This window comes from Thunnus thynnus, chromosome 7 (assembly GCF_963924715.1).
Source record: "Thunnus thynnus chromosome 7, fThuThy2.1, whole genome shotgun sequence".
Classification (NCBI taxonomy): domain Eukaryota; kingdom Metazoa; phylum Chordata; class Actinopteri; order Scombriformes; family Scombridae; genus Thunnus; species Thunnus thynnus.
Window position 1 is genome coordinate 5,153,892 of NC_089523.1, and position 21,741 is coordinate 5,175,632.

General features: G+C 40.0%; 1 long non-coding RNA gene across 2 annotated transcripts in view; it reads left to right on the plus strand.

Moving 5' to 3' along the window:
- Window positions 1–19,020, plus strand: part of LOC137185657 (uncharacterized) — a 150,656-nt gene extending 131,636 nt beyond the window's left edge. Inside the window, exons 6-7 of one of the 2 annotated variants that reach the window (XR_010928895.1) lie at window positions 7,953–8,045; window positions 17,164–19,020. This is a non-coding gene — a long non-coding RNA (uncharacterized lncRNA). The remainder of the gene's footprint in view (window positions 1–7,952; window positions 8,046–17,163) is intronic. The other variant, XR_010928894.1, reaches the window with a different exon arrangement.
- The last annotated feature ends 2,721 nt before the right edge of the window (window positions 19,021–21,741 follow it).

The window sequence follows — 21,741 nt, forward strand, 5'->3', positions numbered from 1 at the left end:
ACTATTGTCACAGAACTTGTGGCTTTTATAAGCGGAGCTCCTCTCAGTGGTGATTGAGAGTACTGCTGTCAGTTCAGCCTCATATACAGTATGTTACTTCATGGTTAAAAGCTTATTAAAAGACTACAAAAGCCATAATCACCATAATGTGCTAACTGTTGCAAATAGGAGGTTGCTGACCACAGGTCCAGTTTAGTACTGGACTGAACACAGTTATAAACTATTGATGTATTCCTTTACTGAAGCCCACTTAAAAGTGATACAAGTGTACAGTTTAAAACAAGGAACAAACTACATAATCTGTGACGACGAATCTTTGAACTGACCTGAACAAAAAGATTTGAATCAGCAATGTGATTCCTAATTTCCCCCTCTAGCCACTATGCACAATAACAAATCCCAGGACCCAGCCCACCTGAATCAAGTTCAGCCATCACTGTTACTAGTTGCACCTGTGCTTTTCCTGCTATGACATGTGTCTGCTGTGAAATAGGCTTATAGAGACTTTTCACTGACTGTTTGAGTAGTTTCCCAACTTTTGAAAGAAAACATCCATTTTCTGTGTTATATCACCCTGATGACAAGATCCAGAAATTAAAAATGAATGTATAATTTTTCAGTATTCCCCATATATTAACACATTGTCTTGCAAAGGTTGTATACTTAAAAGGTATTCCAGACAAGCCTCTATAGCATCAAAAAGTTTCAGTAATTATTACTAACAAACTATTATCAAGGAGATTGTTGTTGTATAATTCATTAGCTGGCCTTGGAGAGCTCTTGTACTTCTTTTAGTTTCTGGCTAATCTATATTACTTTACAGCTACTGCTTTATACAGCTCCTTATCATGACCCTGCAAACTGTTCTCTAATCTTCTAAACAAAAATATCTTATCAGCTCTAGCAGCCTAAAAGAAATTATTACATGACCTACCTGCTCAACCTTAGTTATTTCCATTTAGTCTGCCATGGGTGACTGAAGCCCTCATAGTGCCTCTCCTTGAACCAGCAGCAGCTCTGAGCAGCAGCACCACCACACCACCTCTACTTTTATAGTCTGGATCCTGCTGCAGAGCACAAATTGAGGGAATAGATTTCCAAGATAAAACCTAGACCTAAATTGATCCGACCTTGAAAAAAATAAATACATTGTTATCGATGATGCTCATTGTTAATGCTTTTGTCGGCGAGGCCGAAGAATGATTCACATCCAAACAGCCAACATCAATCGGTGTGCTATTAAGAGACGCTCCTGTCATTACGTGGAGAGGGTTATCAATCCAACATTTTTGACTCAGTGCTGCAGTCAATGTATGAAAGAGTACAGCTGGAGTTATTTCATGTTGGGCTTGAGGATTAAAGCTCAACAGCTGAGGGGTATGAAAATATTCGTGAAAAGTATAATGCACTCAAAGAACTTATGATCATTAAGGCCATTTACCTGCACCTCAGACTATTGCACCATCCACTAGGTAATATTGGGTTTCCAGTGCTTAATTGTTGGGCGGCTCCACCTTCTTTATTGGGAAAAAGGCCACAATGATTATTCAAACGTCTCGAAGACTATTGAGCTGCCAGATCAAGGAGCAGAGTCGACTATTTAAAAGTTATAGCTGCTTTCACGCTGTGAAAAGGAAGGAGGGTCTCAGCTGTCTCCAGGGGCCCCGTCACCGATAATGAGCGATCAATCACGAATTAGTTTAAAAGCTCGAAAAGAACAATGAGAGCACTATTAGATTGCAAAGATTCACTGCTGTCCAATAATTGCTTTGGATTTTTTTTTACAGGGAACCAAGATCCTCCTGTTTGTTTATCATGGTGTCCTATCGTTGCCATAAACTAGAGCTGAGGAGGATCCAGAGTCTCCTAACCTGAGTAAAACATGCGTTTAATGTTTACTTGGTTATTTGATGTATTGATCAGTGCTTATTAATAAACTTATAATGAGATAGATTGAACTGTAGAGCTATAATTTTCATCTGCTTAAAAGGACAATTCAACTAAATCAGTTAATTGTAACTTTCCTGTAGAACTGAATTGAATAGACCAGCGTGGAAAATTGGCTTTAGCTAAGTATAAAACACAATACCCTAAAAATACAAATATAATGACTAGAATAATTGTATTTCCTGAAGAAAATGCATCAGATTGCTGCATCTGCTGCTGCTAGCTGGCCCAGCTTCTGAAAGAGTCCCAGCAATAAGTGTTGTTGATTTATGTTTGAAGATATAACCTAAAATCAGTGGTAATTGAATAATGTGTTCAAGAGATATGATGGTATTTCATTAACGGCCACAAGGTGGGGCTATTGGTGCCATGCTTCAATATTACATGCACATGGAAAAGTTCTGTACTAAGTTTCATCTTATTAAAGACAGCAGAAATATATTAATATCATCCTGAAGAGATGCAGGGCAGCCAACACTCATTTTAGTTTTCTACCAGTGGCGGCTGGTGACTCAAAAAATTGGGGAGGACAGGAGACAGGACAATAAAAACCAACCCACGGTGTCATGTAATTTTACACTAGTTGGCTACTTATCTATTTTCTTATGTTCAAGTTATGTTATGTTCTTATGTTCAAATGCAGGGCTGTACAGAGACCTTTAGAGGGGCAGGTGCTCAAAGTTAAAAAGGGGCACATGGAACAAGATTTTTTATTGTAAATTCAAACATTGGCATGAATCTAAAGAGGCAGGTTCCTATATCTACCAGGAGGGGGCACTATATACATATAGCCTATATACATTCATTAGATAGATATGTGTGTGTGTGTGTGTGTGTATACATACATACATACATATATATATATATATATATATATATATATATATATATATATATATATATATATATATATATATATATATATATATATATATATATACATACACATATATATATACATATACATATACATATATACATATATATATATATATAGATCGATCTATATATGAAATACATCTGATTAACAAGAGTTTGTAAAGTTTATAAACTTTTCAAGTAAATGTGTGGACTGCCGTGTGTGTGTGTGTTACATTATTCATACATTTAAAAAAAAAAAAATCAAGAAAAGGCAGTAAAGGCTCTATTCATTATTATAATGCTGTACAGTCCACTTGTTCAGCATGCTTTTCATAAGCATTTGGACTAATTTATTTTTAAAAATATTTATTAATTTAGTATTTGTATTGTCTGGTTCGTTTGTGTGTACTTGTTTCACTTATCGGAGTATGGGCCGCAGTTTATTTCTGTTAATATTAATAAAATCAACTATGAAGAGGTCCCTACAGGCTTCAGTCAGGCTTTATGACTACATGCAGGCCTGCCTTTGTCTCATACACAGGGCATATGAGGCCCAACAGAGCTAAGAAAAATGTATGAACTGAAGCAGTGCCCAAAATACAGCTGGATATTTAAATAAAGAGAAGGCAAGTAGTCTGAGCACTCCAAGCCTAATGGACATTGATAATGACATCACAAAGCACAGTTTCAGTCTTTAATACTCTCTGTCAAAGCTGCAGACAACAGGGCGCAACTTACAAACTTATGAAAATATGCCCTGTAAACTTTGACTCCACGGGTTTTTTCAGGAGGGGGAAGGCAGGGGAACTACAGTGACAGACAGGAGTGCTGTGACGAATGTGAGGTTAAAGAGGTCCCAGCTCCATAAAACAGGTATTGTGTGTATATGTTTTAGCTATATCTATCTTTTATATATGTTATTTATGTTATATAAGGGTTTATTTATGGGTTTTTGGGGGGGTATTTTCAATTTCAAGTTCTGTAAATAAAGAATGAAACCAACAGCCCTATTGTCTAGCCTACATGTTTATTAAAGATAAATACACAAAACTGACTTAGGCTACTTTGAGAAAAGACTCCTCACTGTGAATGAATGTTCTTCAATCAGCCAAATGTATTCCAATACTGAGGTTTGATGGTATTATTGATTAATTTGAGCTGACTATTGGATCAGATTTGACTACTGTATATCACGTAAGAGTCCCCTAAAGAAAGCACATCAAATATAATTATTGCAGAATATTTTCAAAACAAAGTGCCACCAGTGTCAAAACTATGCTACAATCACATTGTGAAACAGTGCAGTATGTGCCATGATTGTTTTCTCTTGTAATTGACAGTTTTTCTTATCAAAAAGGCGATGACAGCGCATGACAGCATGGTGTGTGAAAACAGAACTGACACATTAACTGTAGTCTTGGCTCAATCAAAACTCGAAGAGGTAGGAAAACAGTCGTGTACAATAACAAGCAAAGGTGGCCTGAAAGATTAAGAAACATGACGTAGTCTATACTTCAGTCAAGCTATGAAAATAAATATCTTAAGGTATCTGACTTACGTTATCTGATGTCTTTTTCCTTCTTTCATGGTGATAAAGTATCCATGTCATAATAGACCGTAAAAAAAAAAATGGACGTAGTCACTGCGACGTCACCCATCGGTTTGTGAACTGCCGTTTTGAAGCCTCGAATTTAGAGATTTGACCATCACCATCTTGGATTGACCGTCACCATGTTTGATTTTTGGAGCCAGAATTGGATTGATGCATAAAGAGAACTTAACATTCATGTAGAAGTGACCATATTTGGACGAGAGGGTGGAGCTGACTATAGCACTAGCTGATAGCTTGGTTAGCATGGTGCATTTACAATCTATGATTAACACTGATAATGCTAACACTAATGCTAATTTACATTAGTGAAAAACAGGCCTAAAACCATTAAAACAAAATGTACTCACCGGAAAATCTGAACATCCGACATCCGAGGGTCTTTTATCACAACCAAATGCTGAACAGGACTTTTTAGGCAACCAAAATGTTATAATTAGCTTTAATGAACTGAAAACACACTGTGAAATAGCCATAGACTGTATAAAAATAGCAGCAGCTACGCCTATACTCTGGTGAATATAGTGAATACGCCATGTTTACGTTACGTAATCAACGTTGTTGCAATGGTAGCGACTTGTCAATCACAACGTAGCCACACTCTAAAGCAAACGCTGTTCTATCGTCTATTTTACTCTAAATGGGACCATAATTTACCAAATGAACATCATGATGCATTGAAGAAGACCTGATACTAGCGATTGAGACCATAAACTAATTAGGAAAGTGTTTACTGAGGTGATAAATCAAATGAGAAGTAGGGTAATTTTCTCATAGACTTCCATACAGACTTTTTTTGCAGCCAGTGGAATCGCCCCCTCCTGGTCATTAGAAAGAATATAAGTGTGTGCTTCACACACACTTTCCTTTTTCCTCCTGCCTGCCCTGCAGGTGTCGCTGTTGAAGCATTTTTATCAGAATTTCAAGAATTTTTTTTTCCAAAGAAGAGAGAAAAAATATTTTAATAATGATGCTGAGATTTGGTAATGGTTTATTTCAACCAATTACTTTTTTCCTTCTTGCCTCTCAAAAATAGAGGAGCAACCTCCTCTACACCCAGCTTGCTTTTGTATAACAGCGGACGAAGACACATTACTTATAATTTTCGTAAGTTACAAGTGCTACAAGTAGGTATATTTCATTGGCGGCTGGTGACTCAAAAAATTGGGGAGGACAGGAGGAAATCAACATGGAATCTTACAACAAACCACATCAAACTATATCATTGTCCCCCACCTGATGAAATCGGAGGGGTGGGGGGCAATTTTATATGCCAATGAAACAAAAACAAAAACCCCTGAGTGATGAAAAGGCTGCTTCTTTAAATACATTTAGCATATACATTATGTCTCTAAACAAAGAAGTGCTCATTTTAGCCCTGGATTGGTTCCAATGTGTCATTTTACCAACAAAGTGAAATTCAAATTTATAGTATTGTTCTATCGTGACAACAAATTTATGTTCTCATCAAAAACTGACAAGATATCACATGATCAGTGCTGAATAATAGAAAGACTGAACACTAAAAACATTCACAGATCTAAAAGTGTAGGTTCACATCAGAAAGTATTATCTATATGTTCGATATACAAAATATAGGCCTAGTCTACAAAGCTGACATGTTAACTCCGGGGGTGTTAACATGAACACAAAACTCACGATTCGGATCGTATCATGGATTTGAGTCATGGATCAGATCATTATTAGGATCAGCGGAAAAAGGTCTTAAATGAAAACAACATTTAAGATGTCCAATGTTTAAATAAGATAAAATAAAATATATAAAATATTCAATGCTCAGTTATTGCAATATGAGGCATGAAACCTTCCTCTTTTAAACAGTAAATGAAACAGCCTCTGTCCACATCATCAAAACTTGATGATAACAAACATTCACTGCTAACTTCAGTTAGCAGCTAGATAGCTAATTAGCTGCTCAGCTGCAGCACATTAAACAGCAGGTAAACATAACTCAAATGTCACATCGGACCGTTAGATGCTGGTTTGATCGTTGCTCTTCAAAATCCCTGTTAGCGACATGCTGTCTGCCCATGACTTGTACTTACCGCAGTTTGTTTACTTTGTCTTAAATGAGACATTAAATTTTGCAATTAATCCGCAGTTCATATGCCTGCCGAACCGTGGGGGGCGATCCGTACGGATGATGGATCAACTACAATCAGTTACACCACTAGTTAACACTTGTTATTCTAGCTACTTTAAGCTTATTACTCAACATACGGCTCAGCTTAGAACTAAAGAAACTGACAGAAGCAAGCAGCCAGACCTCCTGCACACTAATCATACAACATCAACAGGTGACTGAACAACCACTCAATTAAAAACGAATGATTGAGTGAGTCCAGACAGCTCACTGTAACTTCCAAAAGCAAACTAACGTTACCCACAACACATTATAAGGAGATAAAAAAACACAAAAAAGCCACAAAGAGACATTTAACCATCAGAGATGAAATTAGCGACCAAAGAGACAGAGAGAGAGAAGCTGTATCTGACTCACGTTATCTGATGTCTTCTTCTCTCTTTCATGGAGATGAAGTATTCATGTCATAACGTCCATTTGTGACTGTTGGTCATCTTGTTTGTTAGTTAACAGAACTTTGTGGCTGCTGGTTAACCAGTCTGATATCATTAGCAACAATGACAAACAAGTTAACTCTCTTGGTTGTTTCTCCGGTTGCTTCTCTCTCCAGCCTCCACGGCAGCGTCCTGCAGCTGCTGCACTGCACAGACCAGATAATTTCTCCTGTTAGCTTAACAACAGTCCTTAACAGTCCTTCCATGGATGTATAAAGAGTCCTTCAGGCTGTTACAACAAGCTAACTGTTGCGTTGGCTAACACAAGGAGCTATCTACTGATGCTACTCTGCCTTCCAGTGGAGAGAATTGAAGATGAATTCTGGAAACTATCATTGGACCAATGTCAATAACCAATGTCAATATTGCATTCTGGTTGTTGATTGGTAAGGGAGGACAGCCTCCCTTGGAGCGTCATTTTACGTGTCATGGCCAGATTAGCATGAAAAAAAATGAAATACATTGAGTCCAATGTAAGAGATCCCGCCCTGCGGAGGTCAGCAGGCACCATAGCCTGTATAAAAGGCAGGCACCCGTCCTCCTCTGTCCCCCACTCCACCTCCACCAATCCCCCCCCCCCCCACTTCACACACTGCTCTTTCTCCTCCCGCCCTGCAGGTGTCGTTGTTGAAGCATTTTAAACAGAATTTCAGCAATGGATTTTTTCCAAAAAAGAGAGAAAAAATACTTTATAAATACTGAGATTTGGTAATGGTTTATTTCAAACAAATATTCATTTTTATATTTTGATTTCCCTTTTGCCTCTCAAAAAATAGAGGAGGATCAACCTCCTCTGCCTCTATGGACCAGCCTCCACTGCTATATTTAAATGTGTGCGTGTTTTTGAAGTGACGGCAGTATGATTATATATAAGCACTCAGTTAACTGTATGTGTACATAAGCCATATACATATTTTTTTCTTTCTTTTCCATTTAGTCTCTTTCTTCTGTACTTTGTTGGAACAGCCTGTTGGAACCAGGAAGGCTAGAGAAGGGCGTCATTTGGGGAGGCCCCTCATATCTGTTGGGGGTGAGTGGGAGTTGTTCCTTATTTTTATGTTCTGTATTGGTGGTACACATAAAATTACAGGTCATGCGGTTATGTTTGCTAACAGAATCTTAAACAGTCAACTCATTGACACATAAGGCCAGAAACAACTTACCCAATAGTACATTAAGACTGGTTAGTTGGATCGTAAAGGGTCTGGGAAATCCCATAAAAAAGGACAATAGTCCTCGCACATCTTAAGTCATTACAGCCCAATATTATTTTACTGCAAAAGACACATGCTAAGCACAATGTTTAACCAGTGCTTCTTACAAATTGGCTGGGTCGAGCATAGATTGCTAATATTGGAGCTAAGGCTAAGGGAGTAGCAATATTACTCAGGAGAAGCATCCCTTTTATTCAGAACACAACGATAGTAGATCACAATGGTAGATATTTAATTTTGGTAGGCCATCTTAACTCTACGCCAGTGACTCTGGTGAACTTTTCCCAGAGTTCTTCTGGAAAGTCTTTGGCTCAATCCCAAATTTAGATCACACTAATCTCATAATTGCTGGGGACATGAACTGCGTTCTTGACACTAACTTAAATAATACCTTTTCAACCTCATTGCAACAATCAAAATCCAGACAGTTTTTAAAAACTTAATTAAAAAATCTAAACATTGTGGGTATCTTCAGACTACTATCTCCCATGGGAAGAGAGTATTCTTTTCTCTCCCTAGTCCACAAGTCATATTCACATATGGACAGTTTCTGTCTTGACTCTAAACTCATCTCAGCTATGATGGATGCCCCCTATCACCCTATTCTGATTTCAGATCACAGTCCAGTCTCATTAGACTTGCAGTTTGCTAATTTAGATAATAGAGGACAAAAGGATTGGTGTTTTGAAGTATGGGTGGAGGAAGATATTTCATTCTTTCTTAAATCAAATGGTAGAGGTGACGTGAATTTTTCAATTTAGGGCACATAATATCCCACACATCAGCTAAGCGCAAATCACATGAAGAAGCCTTCAAGGATATAGAGGCTAATTTACACAGATTAGAACAATCATACCAATCCTCCCCAACAATAGCATTGTTAGGTGAAATCAAAAAATTAAATAAAAAATATTTGAAGTAGGTGATAAACCACGTAAACTACTTGCTAGATTACTGAGACAGTCTGCCAGCCAGACTACAATTAATGAGTTCTTAGAGGAAAGTAAACTAACTAAATGGGATAAAGAAGGAGTAGCAGATTTAGAAGCACATTTTACATTAGATGAGGTCAAGGCAGCAATTCAGCAGTTTCCAAATAACAAGGCCCGATGGGTTTGGGGCGAAATTTTAGAATGCATATAGCTCATTGCTGGCTCTGCTTATTATTCGTATGTTAAATCATTCACTAACAAAGACCACGTCATTTGAACAGTATAAAAAGTAGTTTTATTTGGTTTGTCGAGAGGGTTCAGGATTGAATGAGGATAGTGTATGGTGGGCTTGATGGGGGTCGAGGAGAGGGATGAAGGGGATCGATGGCATGGGGATGACCGGGGACCAAATGGAATCACAAAGAGGCTGGAGCATCTAGGAACCCAGGGGTCGAGACTCAGGGTGGGGGACATGTCTCGATGAGCTTTCTGCTTTGTCATCCCCCAAAATTAACTTCATTGGACTAAGTGAGCACAGGCTCTTTGAATGTCGCTGAGGTAGGTATGGAATCTAGCGGTTGAGAATTTTATTTATTTTATTTTAACAGGTGGTCTTGGATTTCTTATTTGAAAGCGGTTGAAGTGGCTCCAGTGCGAAAGAATTGGCCAGAGTACGGTTAAGGATGTGGACTGACTTTGTCAATGTGGGGAGACAGGTTGCCTGTGCGGAGAGTTTGGTAGTGGGCCAGGAAGTCTGAAGTGACTGGCAAACATTTGGCATAAGATGTTGTTCGGACTTACAGATAACATGCCGAAGTGTGCATGAAACAAGGCTAGGTATGGTGCCCCTGAGGACAGTTTTATGGAGACGTTAGTTCTGCTGGCATAGACGTGTATGGTGGAAGATTTAATCTTGAGAATGGAACAGGTGAAGGTGGTGAAGCAGAAGAGGGTCAGGACTTTGAGTGAAGGGAACGAAAGACTGTGGGAGGCATTGAAGCTGAAGGAAATGGAGTGGGTCCAGTAGAGGGAGCACCGTGGCTCAGTGCGACTGTGGCTGAGGTAACAGCAGGACCAGTAGTGGCTATGGGAAGAAAGAGAAGAAAAGAGCTGCAGGGGTTGGTGGAGCCGAAAGCACTGAGGTAGCTGCAGCTGAAGGAAGGGAAGAGGAAAGGATGCCGGGATGAGGGGATGTGTGTGCAGGGGTTGATTTTGCAGCCTGCAGACACAAGGATGAGATGAAAATGAAACAAATACAAAACGGAGGGGGTTAGGAAGGAGGGAGCTCTGTGGCTTCCTTACGTATCAACTAATGATGAGGAAAACCAGGTTCCCTGAAGCAATGAATCGATATGAAGCGATTGCAGTGAAAATCGTTCACTATGGCAAAGCAGTTGATACAGTCAGTCAATGTCACTGAAAATGAGGGCATGCCTTCAATGATACCTCTAGATGTAAATAAAGGTTGAATGAATGAAAAGAAGCAGGCGAGGGATGATGGTCGAGGGGTGAGGGATGAAGGGATGAGGGTGAGGGATGATGGTCGAGGGGTGAGGGATGAAGGGACAAAGGATTGAGGGTCGAGGGATGAAGGGATGAGGGTGAGGGATGACGGTCGAGGGGTGAGGGATGAAAGGACGAAGGATTGAGGGATGAGGGGTGAAGGGATGAGGGTTGAGGAGTGAGGGATGAAGGGATGAGGGTCAAGGGGTGAGGGATGAAGGGATGAGGGATGAAGGGATGAAGGTCGAGTGTCGAAGGGTGAGGGAGGAAGAGATGAGGATGGAGGGGTTAGGGATGAAGGGATGAGGGTCAAGTGTTGAAGGGTGAGGGAAGAAGAGATGAGGGTCGAGTGTCGAAGGGTGAGGGAGGAAGAGATGAGGATGGAAGGGTTAGGGATGAAGGGATGAGGGTCGAAGGGTAAGGGATGAAGAGATGAGGGGTGAGGGATAAAGGAATGAGGGTCGAGGGATGAAGGGATAAGGATTGAGGAATGAGGATCGAGGAGTGAGGGATGAAGGAATGAGGGTCGAGGGATGAGGGATGGGGGTCGAAGGTCGAGGGATAAAGGGATGAGGGATGAGGGATGAAGGAATGCATGTGAAGTGATAAGATGTGCGGCTCATAGACGCAGGGATGAAACAAAAACACGAGGCAATTAAGACGTAGGGAGCAGGCACGTGGGGAAACCTTGGCCTGCCATAGTGGCGGCAGGATGGAATCATCGGTGTGCCAGTAGGCAACCCGCAAGCGAGTGGTCGGCTGGAGTGGTGGTGGAACTTGAGGTTGTGCAGAACTGGAAAGCCTGGCTTTGTAGGCCATGGAGGGGTGGAGTGGCGGACGCCAGCGTGAAAGTGCTCGTGGGCACAGTGTTAACGACAGCTGGAGCGAGGGGATCAGCGACGGGGGGTGCTGAAGACAGAAAAAAACATTTGGGTGTCGGGGAACAGGGAGGGAGCAGGCACAGGGGAGGATACGACCTGGCCCTGTGAGAGGGCTGAAGCCGTTGGCTGCGTCGTGACGTCATCGACATGCCGTGTACGGGTGGCGCTGAGCGGGGAACCCGGAAGTGAACGGCCGTCCAGAGTGGTGGTGGAGGTAGAGGCAGAGAGGAGCAGGAAGAACCTGGCTTTGTTATCGGTTCGGCGAAACGGGATTTGCACCTGGAGTTCAGCCTGGGCTTCAGCCGGGGCTGAAGAAGTCTGGGCTCTGTTGTAGTAGGCGGCATTGTGACATCATCATTGTGCGGCTTGCGGCGGCCCGGTGGCAGACAATGAACCCAGAAGAGCGAGAGGATTTGAGCTGCCGGCAAGAGACTTGATGGAAGTAGAGTCTGCATAGAGTTGGAAAGTTTTTCTTTATCATTGTTTCGTAGGAGTGGGACGGCCGTCTCCTTGAGAGCTCGCCAGAGGTGAGCAAACATCCGGTTGAAGATGTTAATCGCTTGGAAAAGAGCCGCGTCCGAGTGGGCCATTGTGTGGATGCGTGTGGATCCCAGCTGATCAGAAGCGTGGTGTCTGGAGGAGAAGGCTTCCATGTGGATGTGGTGGTGAAGGAGATATCACGTTGGTACTGCTGGATCTAGTTGTGGATCATGGAGTACGGGCGGGAGGTAAATGTTTGTGATGCAAGCATGTCATAGGTCGCGTGAGAACTGAGACGAACGGGAGAGAAAGGGGTTAGACATGCTTATATAGGTATGCCTGGATGATTGAATTAGTGAGGCGCAGGTGATTGAATTTAGTGAGAGAGAGGGGCATGGTCTTGTTCCTGAACCTTTGTTATAATAATAACTCCATTGCAAGAGAGGTGGGATCCTTACCATGTTCATTATATCATGGCAACATTTCTCTAATACTGAAAAGACTGTCCAATACTGTCTCTCTCCTTCCAGTCGAAAGAAAATTACTAAACAAAATTTTATCAAATCATCTCAAAAAAAAAAATTATAAACCCAGATCAGACTGGGTTTATTCCCAATCAACATATATATATCAGCATGAGAAGAAAAGGCTTTTGACCAAATTGAATGGTCTTATATGCTGTCCGTCTTAGCTAAATTTGGTTTCAGCAATTCATTTATTAATTGGATATGGTTAATTAATTTTTTGACAAGAAGACAAGAAAAGGTGCACATTACAGAAAGAAATATAGACACAGAAAATACCTTGTTTTTTAATTTCATAAGAGTGAAAATACTGTTGCAGTTTAGTTTATTTTAGTTCAGTTCCACAGTTATGAATTATTTTTGATTTTGATTTAAATCAAAAATATTTTGATTTAATTCAAGTTAAAGGATGGGTTCACAGTCTTTCAAATCTGTCTTAAAACAACAGTCAGGTGTCCACATGAACACTGAAAGAGGTTTTCCTCATTGTAATCATTCCTCCTATCTTCCTTAAATCTTCCTTTAAACTGATTTGAACTATAATATCACACCAGAAATTGCAAATATCAGTATGTCTGATGGTAGTCTATGTTTCTTATTGTCAACCAATAAGTAGAAGTGTATAAATTGTCAACTAACAAGTATTCAAAGTCAGATATATCTTATTCCTCTGTGCCGTAGAGCCCTGCTGTTGTCCAAAAAACACGTAAATGAGTCACACTGCTGCACTGGGTGACATGTTCATCCACTGCTGAAAATAGTCCCCAACAAATGCACTATTTCCTCCTGTTTGAGTAACATTTAGTAAAAAACTACAGTAACCAGCTGTTTTAAGAAATTACCTTTATGAGCCTTTTTGAAAATCAAATTATATATTTGTGAGGTCTTAAAGATTTTCATCTTCAGTAGGAATCAATATGAGTAGGGAAGGCAGCAGTGGTGGAAAGTAACTAATTTACTCAAGTACTGTACTTAAATACAATTTTGAGGTACTTTACTTTACTTGAGTATTTGCATTTGATGCTACTTTATACTTTCCACTCAACTACATTTCAGCCTTGAGTATTTGCATTTGATGCCACTTTATACTTCCACTCCACTACATTTCAGAAGGAAATATTGTACTTTCTACTTCACTTCAACAGCTTTGGTGATTTTTCAGATGAAGATTTGACACAATGGATAATATAACAAGCTTTTAAAATACAACACATTGTTAAAGATGAAACCAGTGGTTTCCAACCTTTTTGGCTTTTTACATCTTACAAAAAGCAGTGTGAAGTCGGGGTCACATTTCAGGTGTCTATGAGTTGTTAACAGCTCCACCAAGGAGTGATTTTTCCCTCTAAACTCCAATATTTCACCAAAAATCAAAGATTAGAGAAAAAGTCCAAAAACTGAAAACAAATTTATGTATCAGAAGTTTTAATCATCTCATGACCCCTCAGATTTATCTGGTGACCCTTTGAAGTATTTTTACATTGCTGTATTGGTACTTTTACTTAAAGGATCTGAGTATCTACTATCTGAGTAGTGGAAGAGTATTTTGAGACGGACAAATGCATTGTTGGTTTTTGGTCTCTCTTCCTTTAATTTAAAAACAAAAAATAAACAGTTTTTCATGTTTATCTGTTGCTCTGTTATTTGCCTTTAACCCTTAGATGAGTGCAACTCTTGCCACAGGCCGACATAGACAAAATGACACATCAGTGCTAACTACATTGACATATGGAATTTTGTTTCAACCTGCTTTTCAGTTTCATTTTTAAGCTCCATAGGAACTGTGGCCTTCATCTTCACCCTGCGACTCATCCTGCGTATTGAATCTGTCAAACACACAGTCAAAAAATTTTTTTAACAATTCATTTTTAATCTCCAAGCCACTCCATGTTTTCCAGCTGTCTTCCGAACTAAAGTCAATAAGCCCCCCTGCATATTTCTAAACCTATTCATGAGACATGCTTACCAGTGACCTGTGTGGCTCTCCATTATGCTTATCACCGTTGTGAAAGGCAGAGGTGACACTAAAAACCCCGTCACCATCACAGCCTCACTGGAGAGCCAATGTACAGGTTGCAAAGTTGGTAAAAGTGTGTTGAGGATCTCTCCAGCTCACACTTTTGTGTGTGTCTCGCAGTGTGAAGGCAACTTCACACTGTCAGTCATGTGAAGCTTATTGAACTATTAAAGTGAGTGATTGAATGCTGCCCTCTGCTGAGAACATGTGGCACTTTCTTTCCTGTGTTCATTTCAGTTTATTCTCAAATGTAATAGCCTTTATAGCAGTCTCTCAATCTTTTCTGACCTTGTGATTGTGATGAATAAGAGTTGTCAGATTGTGAATTTGACAGTGGTACACTTGAGTATTTTATTTTTTAAGAGCAGGGAGCTTGTAGCAATCGGTGTCTTCAAGCACACATGCCCTGCATCACACACACACCCCACCAACCATCCATTCAAAAAAAAAAAACAAACTCCATCCTTCAATCTCCAGCCTCTTCCCGACAGAGAAGATGGCATCTGATGTTTTCTGATATCACCCACCATTATACTTTCGTTCATAGTTTAAATATGCGCACTTGTCAGCTACGTTGGTGATCAATATCCGAGGAGGGTTGAATCGAGGGCAACTGGACTCTCAGCCAAGGGGCCTCTTCAGTTCTAACTGACTGAAACGTAGAAACGTAGAAGTTCATGGGCCTGGAGGGATAGCTCAGGGCTTCTGCCCTTTTCTATCCATGAATCACGTAGAACGTAGAACGTACGTAACATGAATCAAACATGAAACATGAATCACGTAGAAGAACGTAGAAGTTCATGGGCCTGGAGGGATAGCTCAGGGCTTCTGCCCTTTTCTATCCATAGTAGGTGGATCTTGTATCCTTTTGGTCTTGGTCGGCGGAGGAGAGGCAGAAGGATGTGGGGGGACTCATGAGGTTTCAGGACACATGTGGGCCAAGGCACAAACAAAGCAAAACAAAACAAAACAAAGAAAAAAAAAACTGACTGGTGGGGAGTTCCAGGTATTTAACCTGTGTGGGGTCGTTATCAAGGCCATAGATACCACTTGGTTCATTAGTGCTCCTGGCTGTTGTAACGACAATCGTTAAGAGTCGTTGGAGTCACCTGAGGCCATCTGTAAAAGACAGTTGTTGGAATTGTCACATGAGGCTAAATGTCAATGCTTGTTAAATCCTGGGAAGAGATGAAAGCACAGCATTGTAGCTGGGGGATAAGTGGTGTCGTAGACCTCCTCCCCTGTTGAGAGATGGTTCTATGACGTAGATGGCTTCCTTCACTACTCTTGCGAACCATCTGTCCTCCCTATCCAAAATATGCATGTTGTTGTCATTGAAAGAGTGTCCCTTATCTTTCAGTTGTAGGTTAACTGTTGAGTCTTGACATGCAGAGTTGGCCCTCTTGTATTGAGCCATGCATTTGCTTAATGGTTTTTTTAGTCTCCCCGATATACAAGTCTGTGCATTCCTCACTGCATTGGACTGCATATACTAGATTGGTTCTCTTTGGGTGTGCTGCCTTTCGGGTGGACGAGTTTCTGATTTAGTGTGTAGCTGGGTTTGAAAAACACAGGGATGCTGTGTTTGTTGAAAATCCTCCTGAGTTTCTCAGAAACTCTAGACACGTAAGGAATGACAATGTTGTTGCAATAATTCTTCTTTTCTTCACCACCTGCAGGGTTATTGTTCTTCCTGGATGTTGTGACTGTTTTCACAAAGGTCCAGTTAGGGTATCCACAAGCTTTAAGTGCATCCTTCAGGTGTTAGTGTTCCTTCTTTTGAGCCTGGGCACTTGTTGGTACATTATCAGCTCATTGGTGCAGGATTCTAATAAACCATTGTTTATGCTCCAGTGGATGGTGAGAGTCAAAGAGTAAGTAATGGTTTGCCAGGAGCATTAACGTACCAAGTGGTATCTATGACCCTGATAACGACCCCGCAGAGGTTAAATACCTGGGACTACCCACCAGTCTGTCAGAACTGAAGAAGCCCCCTTGAAGAGATACGAAATGTCTTCAAGTATCTTCATTTTAGTCCAGTTGCCCTTGATTCAACCCTCCTTGGATAACCATGACCTGGATCTTTGAGAATCTCCACAGACATCGTTGGTAATCAATGTTTCTTAGTCAGATTAGCTCCTCTTGCTTCCTGAAAGGTAAGCTAGCTAACTAATTGCACTGTTGCATTAGCTTGCTATCCAATTGTCTCTTGCTAGTTAGTGAAATATACCCTCATACTATATTATGTGCATTGATTCCTCATATTCTCTTCTGTTTGCCCTCTAGAAAAATGATAGATCAGGGTGGGTCTTTGCAGGTGAATCATATCATGATGATATATGCATTTAACATGAGATTAATGGTGTTTTCTAAGTGAGTGAGCGATAGGTAATATTTATCAGAGTTACCCTGGAGCTGTGCCGTGACTCGCCATAATAAACAGAAAACCAGTATTTTATTTTCATCTCAGGTTTGTGTTGCGCCCTAGAAGAAAAAGGTACAACTGGCAAAAGGTTGTCTTGAATTTATGTTTGCAGTCGAATTATAGATGTTTATATATTCTTTTATTCTATTAACATTTCTGTTTCAACATACAGCACTCAAGGACAACGCCATACCACCAACAGTCAAACCCAGCAGAACGTTTCAACAGAATGTTGTTGAGCATGCTCCACAAGCTGGAAGAAACCCAGAAGTCTAATTGGAAAGACTATCTAAACAAAGTTGTCCATGCATATAACTCCACTGTGCATGAATCAACGGGTTTCTCACCTTTCTTTCTTCTTTTTGGAATGGAGCCAACACTCCCCATCGATCTCATGTTTCCAAATGAAGAAGAGAAAAATAGGACATCTCAAGTGGGATATGCTGAGAAATGGCAAAAATCAATGCAAGAAGCATACGACATTGCAGGAAAGAACATGAGTAAATCAGCCAAAAGAGGACAGAGACATTATAACCAGAGAGTATGGAGTTCGGTTCTTGAACCTGGTGACCATGTACTGATCCGGAACCTGTCAGAAAGGGGAGGACCAGGAAAGATCTGTGCTTACTGGGAAAGCAAGGTACATGTAGTTAAGGAAAGAGAAGGGACTGACTTGAGAGAGGGTTTTACACAGAAACCTTCTGCTACCTTGCCCTTACCTCCTTGATGGACAGAGAGCTACACTGCTGAAAGAGAGGAAAGCAGAACAAAGAAAAACAACAAACAAACAAAGAGAGAAAACAAGGATTCATACTCATCCTGAAGATTCAGATAGCCTCAGCGAGGAAGAGTATGCTGTGTGGATGCCTCAACTGACACAGGACACAAGTCTTGAACCACAAGCCCAAGTCTCTGGACCTACACCCAAACAGGTAGCCAGAGCCAAACAGCATCCGAGAGTGGAAGCTGAGACTGAGACATCTGACCAGGACGAGAGGAGTCAGGCTCAGGAGGAAAAGGGACCTGCTCAGGATGTGAGTCAAGCTGAGGAGACTATCCAGCAGGACTTGGAGCAGGAAGTGCAAAGTTCTGATTCAGAAATGCAAGAGGACGTGGCAGAGGTGTCAGAGGAAGATTCTGAGGTTGGGAGACCAAGACGATCCACAAGGAGGCACCAACCAAGAACTATCTACACTTATGACAACCTAGGACAACCTACATACACATCAGTGAAGCAATAAATAGTGTGAGGGAAGAACAGAGACAATACTTAAGAAAAGATTTAGTTCATGGTGTGTTGAATGGACATTTGCTGAGTGATACAGTTATGATATAGTCATTTGAAAGGTTTATTTACCTGAGATTATTAAAATCAAACACAATGGAGTACATAAAAGAATATTAGTATGATGTGCAGAGGATGTGTAACAGAATTTAGAGCTCTACATCAGTAATAAGTAATACTACAACTCAGGGCATGTATAATACAATAATGTATTAAGCAAGGTGGAATGGTAGCTTTTGTCATTTGTGACTTAGAGGACTTGGGAGGCCTACCAATGTACCAATAAGTAAGTCAGTACACTGAAACAGGCGTAAGATATTTGGCTATTTCTCCTGTGATCGTGCTTTGTAGTCTGGGAAGTACTCGGTAGTGTGACTATAACTGTATGCCACCCAGTTTACTGGTTTTGTGTTTGTTGTTGATGTATTAATTCACAGTGGTAGTGTAATAGATATTGAAAAGGAAAAAAGACATGCCAGTATTTTCTTTCTTTAATGGTATTTTATTACTTTTTCCTTTTTTTTTTTAGTCGGGGAGAGTGTTGCGCCCTAGAAGAAAAAGGTACAACTGGCAAAAGGTTGTCTTGAATTTATGTTTGCAGCGGAATTATAGATGTTTATATATTCTTTTATTCTATTAACATTTCTGCTAACATATTAGGCATCACATGGCTATAATGGTGTCATATTTTGTCATTAGAGGAGGTTGCATTTGTTTGAGTGCTGCCCCTTTAAGAGTTTTTCTCTGTTGTTAAGAAAAAACGAACTTTGTAACTGAACCAAGCCTAAAATAAAAGTTGTCACAAGAAAATGGAAAGTATCCCTACTCCGTTTTGAGGACGCAACATTTGTTTTATGCAATGTATTGCAATGTTGCATTCCCGAAAACTCCCCCTGACTCCTGACTCCCTCTAGGAAATGCTGCTCAATCATTTACTGGAGAGGCTCTACATCAGACTATCAAGTTACCTTGATCGTGCCCCTCTAGACCTATATTACCCAAAGTTTATTTGTTTACAGGAACGGGTTGCACTCAGCACAGTATCAAGCCAGCTTGAGATCCCTCAAGCAGTGTATAATGCCCTTACTGAGGTGCATCACTTAGTGTCTGGGCAAAATGACCAAGACACATGTCATGAGTCATCATAGCTATACCAAACAAACATCCAACAGAATCTTTACATGCAGAATTCTGCAGATACATTTTACACATACACAGAAAAACACCAACAAATGCATGTAGAGCAGAATTAGGCAGATACCCACTGATAAGTAACATTCAAAAGAGAGCACTCAATTTTTTTTAATCACCTTTAACCCAGCCTCCTAGATACCCTCCATTCCAAAGCCCTCCAAACTCAAGAGCTGAGCCCAGAAAAGAGTCCCCTATGTCAGCTGGTGCTGAGACTAACTGCACTCTCTCAGACACACTCTCACCAGTCTCACACCAACACTATTTTCCAAACAACAATCAGAGTAAACCAAACTATAATTCAATGTGAAGAAACCTATTTGGCACATTGGAAAGAAGAAACTAAAAGCCAAAATATATTAGAACGTTATCTTGCCCTAAAAAGAGATTATGAATTGGCAGAATATCTCTTTACTGTCAGAGATAGAAAGCAGAGACTGATCCTAACCAAGGTGAGGTTGAGACAGAGATTAACTTTCTTCTACAAAGTAAAACATTCAATGAAATAAGGAACACTAACAAGTTCAACTCTGTAATTTCAGATTTCAAAGAGTTTAATGACCTCTCAAAATTAAAAATTCCTTAGAGAGGGAGACAGGGCATATTTATCAACCTGGGGGATAGTGAATGACCTAGACACACACACAAGTTTAGTCAACCTGAAAGTAGCATTTACTCTTTGAGGGAGATCATCAGGTAGGTGCTTGGACACTGCTGTCAATAAATGGAGTAATAAATAGTACAAATAAATGGAAGCTACAAATTCATTCATATCCATTAATTTATTCCTTGTTCCTTGCTTTTGGCATTTCTTTCTTTAGAACATCCAAATGCATCACAAAATCTGGTATTCTCTACTGCAGAGAGCAACCAGAAAACTGGACACATGGTGGCATCTGAGACACATCCCACAGCCCGGGATGCGGTATCTATGTGTATATACTGTATCTATTAACTACAATATAAGCTTTAGATTGTCGTGAACCTTGCTCACAATAGCCCTAGTTTCGCATAATGTGATTTAACACTAATTCATTTCCATTCTAATTATTAATCCACAATGTGTCATGCTAGTATCAGTACCACCTCTTTGAGACAAGGAACCTTGGAAGACAAAGTTCTGAAGAGCACATAAGCAAGACTCAGCTTATGGCCATGAAAATTGATACTGTCCCGTCGTTGTGCCTATTCCCATATTCACAAACAAAATTATAATTATTAAAAGAACCACAAAATAACTACATAAGTAACATCTAACAATTAACATACTGATAATTGTTGCATAAAAGAAAGAAGGCCCCTAAAGTTTTGGCCCAAAGGTGATAGTAAAATCACTGTATTAGTATCCTGTGCAGGAGTCGCTCACTGAACTTTGATTCACTGTAAGCACTCATTCTGGCTGGTAAACATAAGGAATTATTAAAAGATAATGTAAATGATTAGAAAAAAAAACAACATAAAAAGTTGTTGTATACAATGTCTTTTATTATATCTTTTGCAAATACAAGTGTGTAGTGTATTTATTGTTGCACCACTTTAAACAGCAAGCAAAATTTTTCATGTGTTGTAGCCCATCACCAGTGTTTGAGGACTTTATCAGTCCACAAAGGTTTACTTACTGGAATAAAATGTTTACTTTGGCCTCAGCAGTCAGGTGAAGAGCTGTTTGCACAAACATCCCATGCTGGGTAAAGGGCAATGTTGCTGAACTCTTCTTAGTGTAACACTAATATCTCCACATGATTCAGGGAATTAGTTGACTGCAACATCCTGGCATTGTTACCATTTCAATGGTCGAATATCTGAGATTACATAACAGGACCTCTTACAGTGATATTTAACCTTTGCAATCTAATTAAATAGCTCTTGAATACTTATACCCATGTAAAGATTATAATGTTCAATTCCTAAAAAACTGTCAGAGAGATGTTATATCTCCTGTTATTGTGTGTTTAACCCCTGTAGCCAATGCTTTGTCACTGTACAAACTGAGTCAAGCAATGGAAAGCAATAATAAATTATATTTTTTTATAGTTTTCACACTTTGGCCCTGTTTTTTTTCATTCTGTTTCATTTATCATCATTTTGAAAACTGAAAAGTGTCAGCCAGCTGTTTGCTTTTAATTGCAGTCAGCCTTACATACTACGTTCAACAATATGTCTACAAATGATTAACTTATGGGATACCTGGAAATGATCTGTCATTTTGTGTTTGTGTGAAGCGGGGGTGGGTTTCTGTATCAGAGGCTATTTAAGAGATGCTGAGTTTGAGGA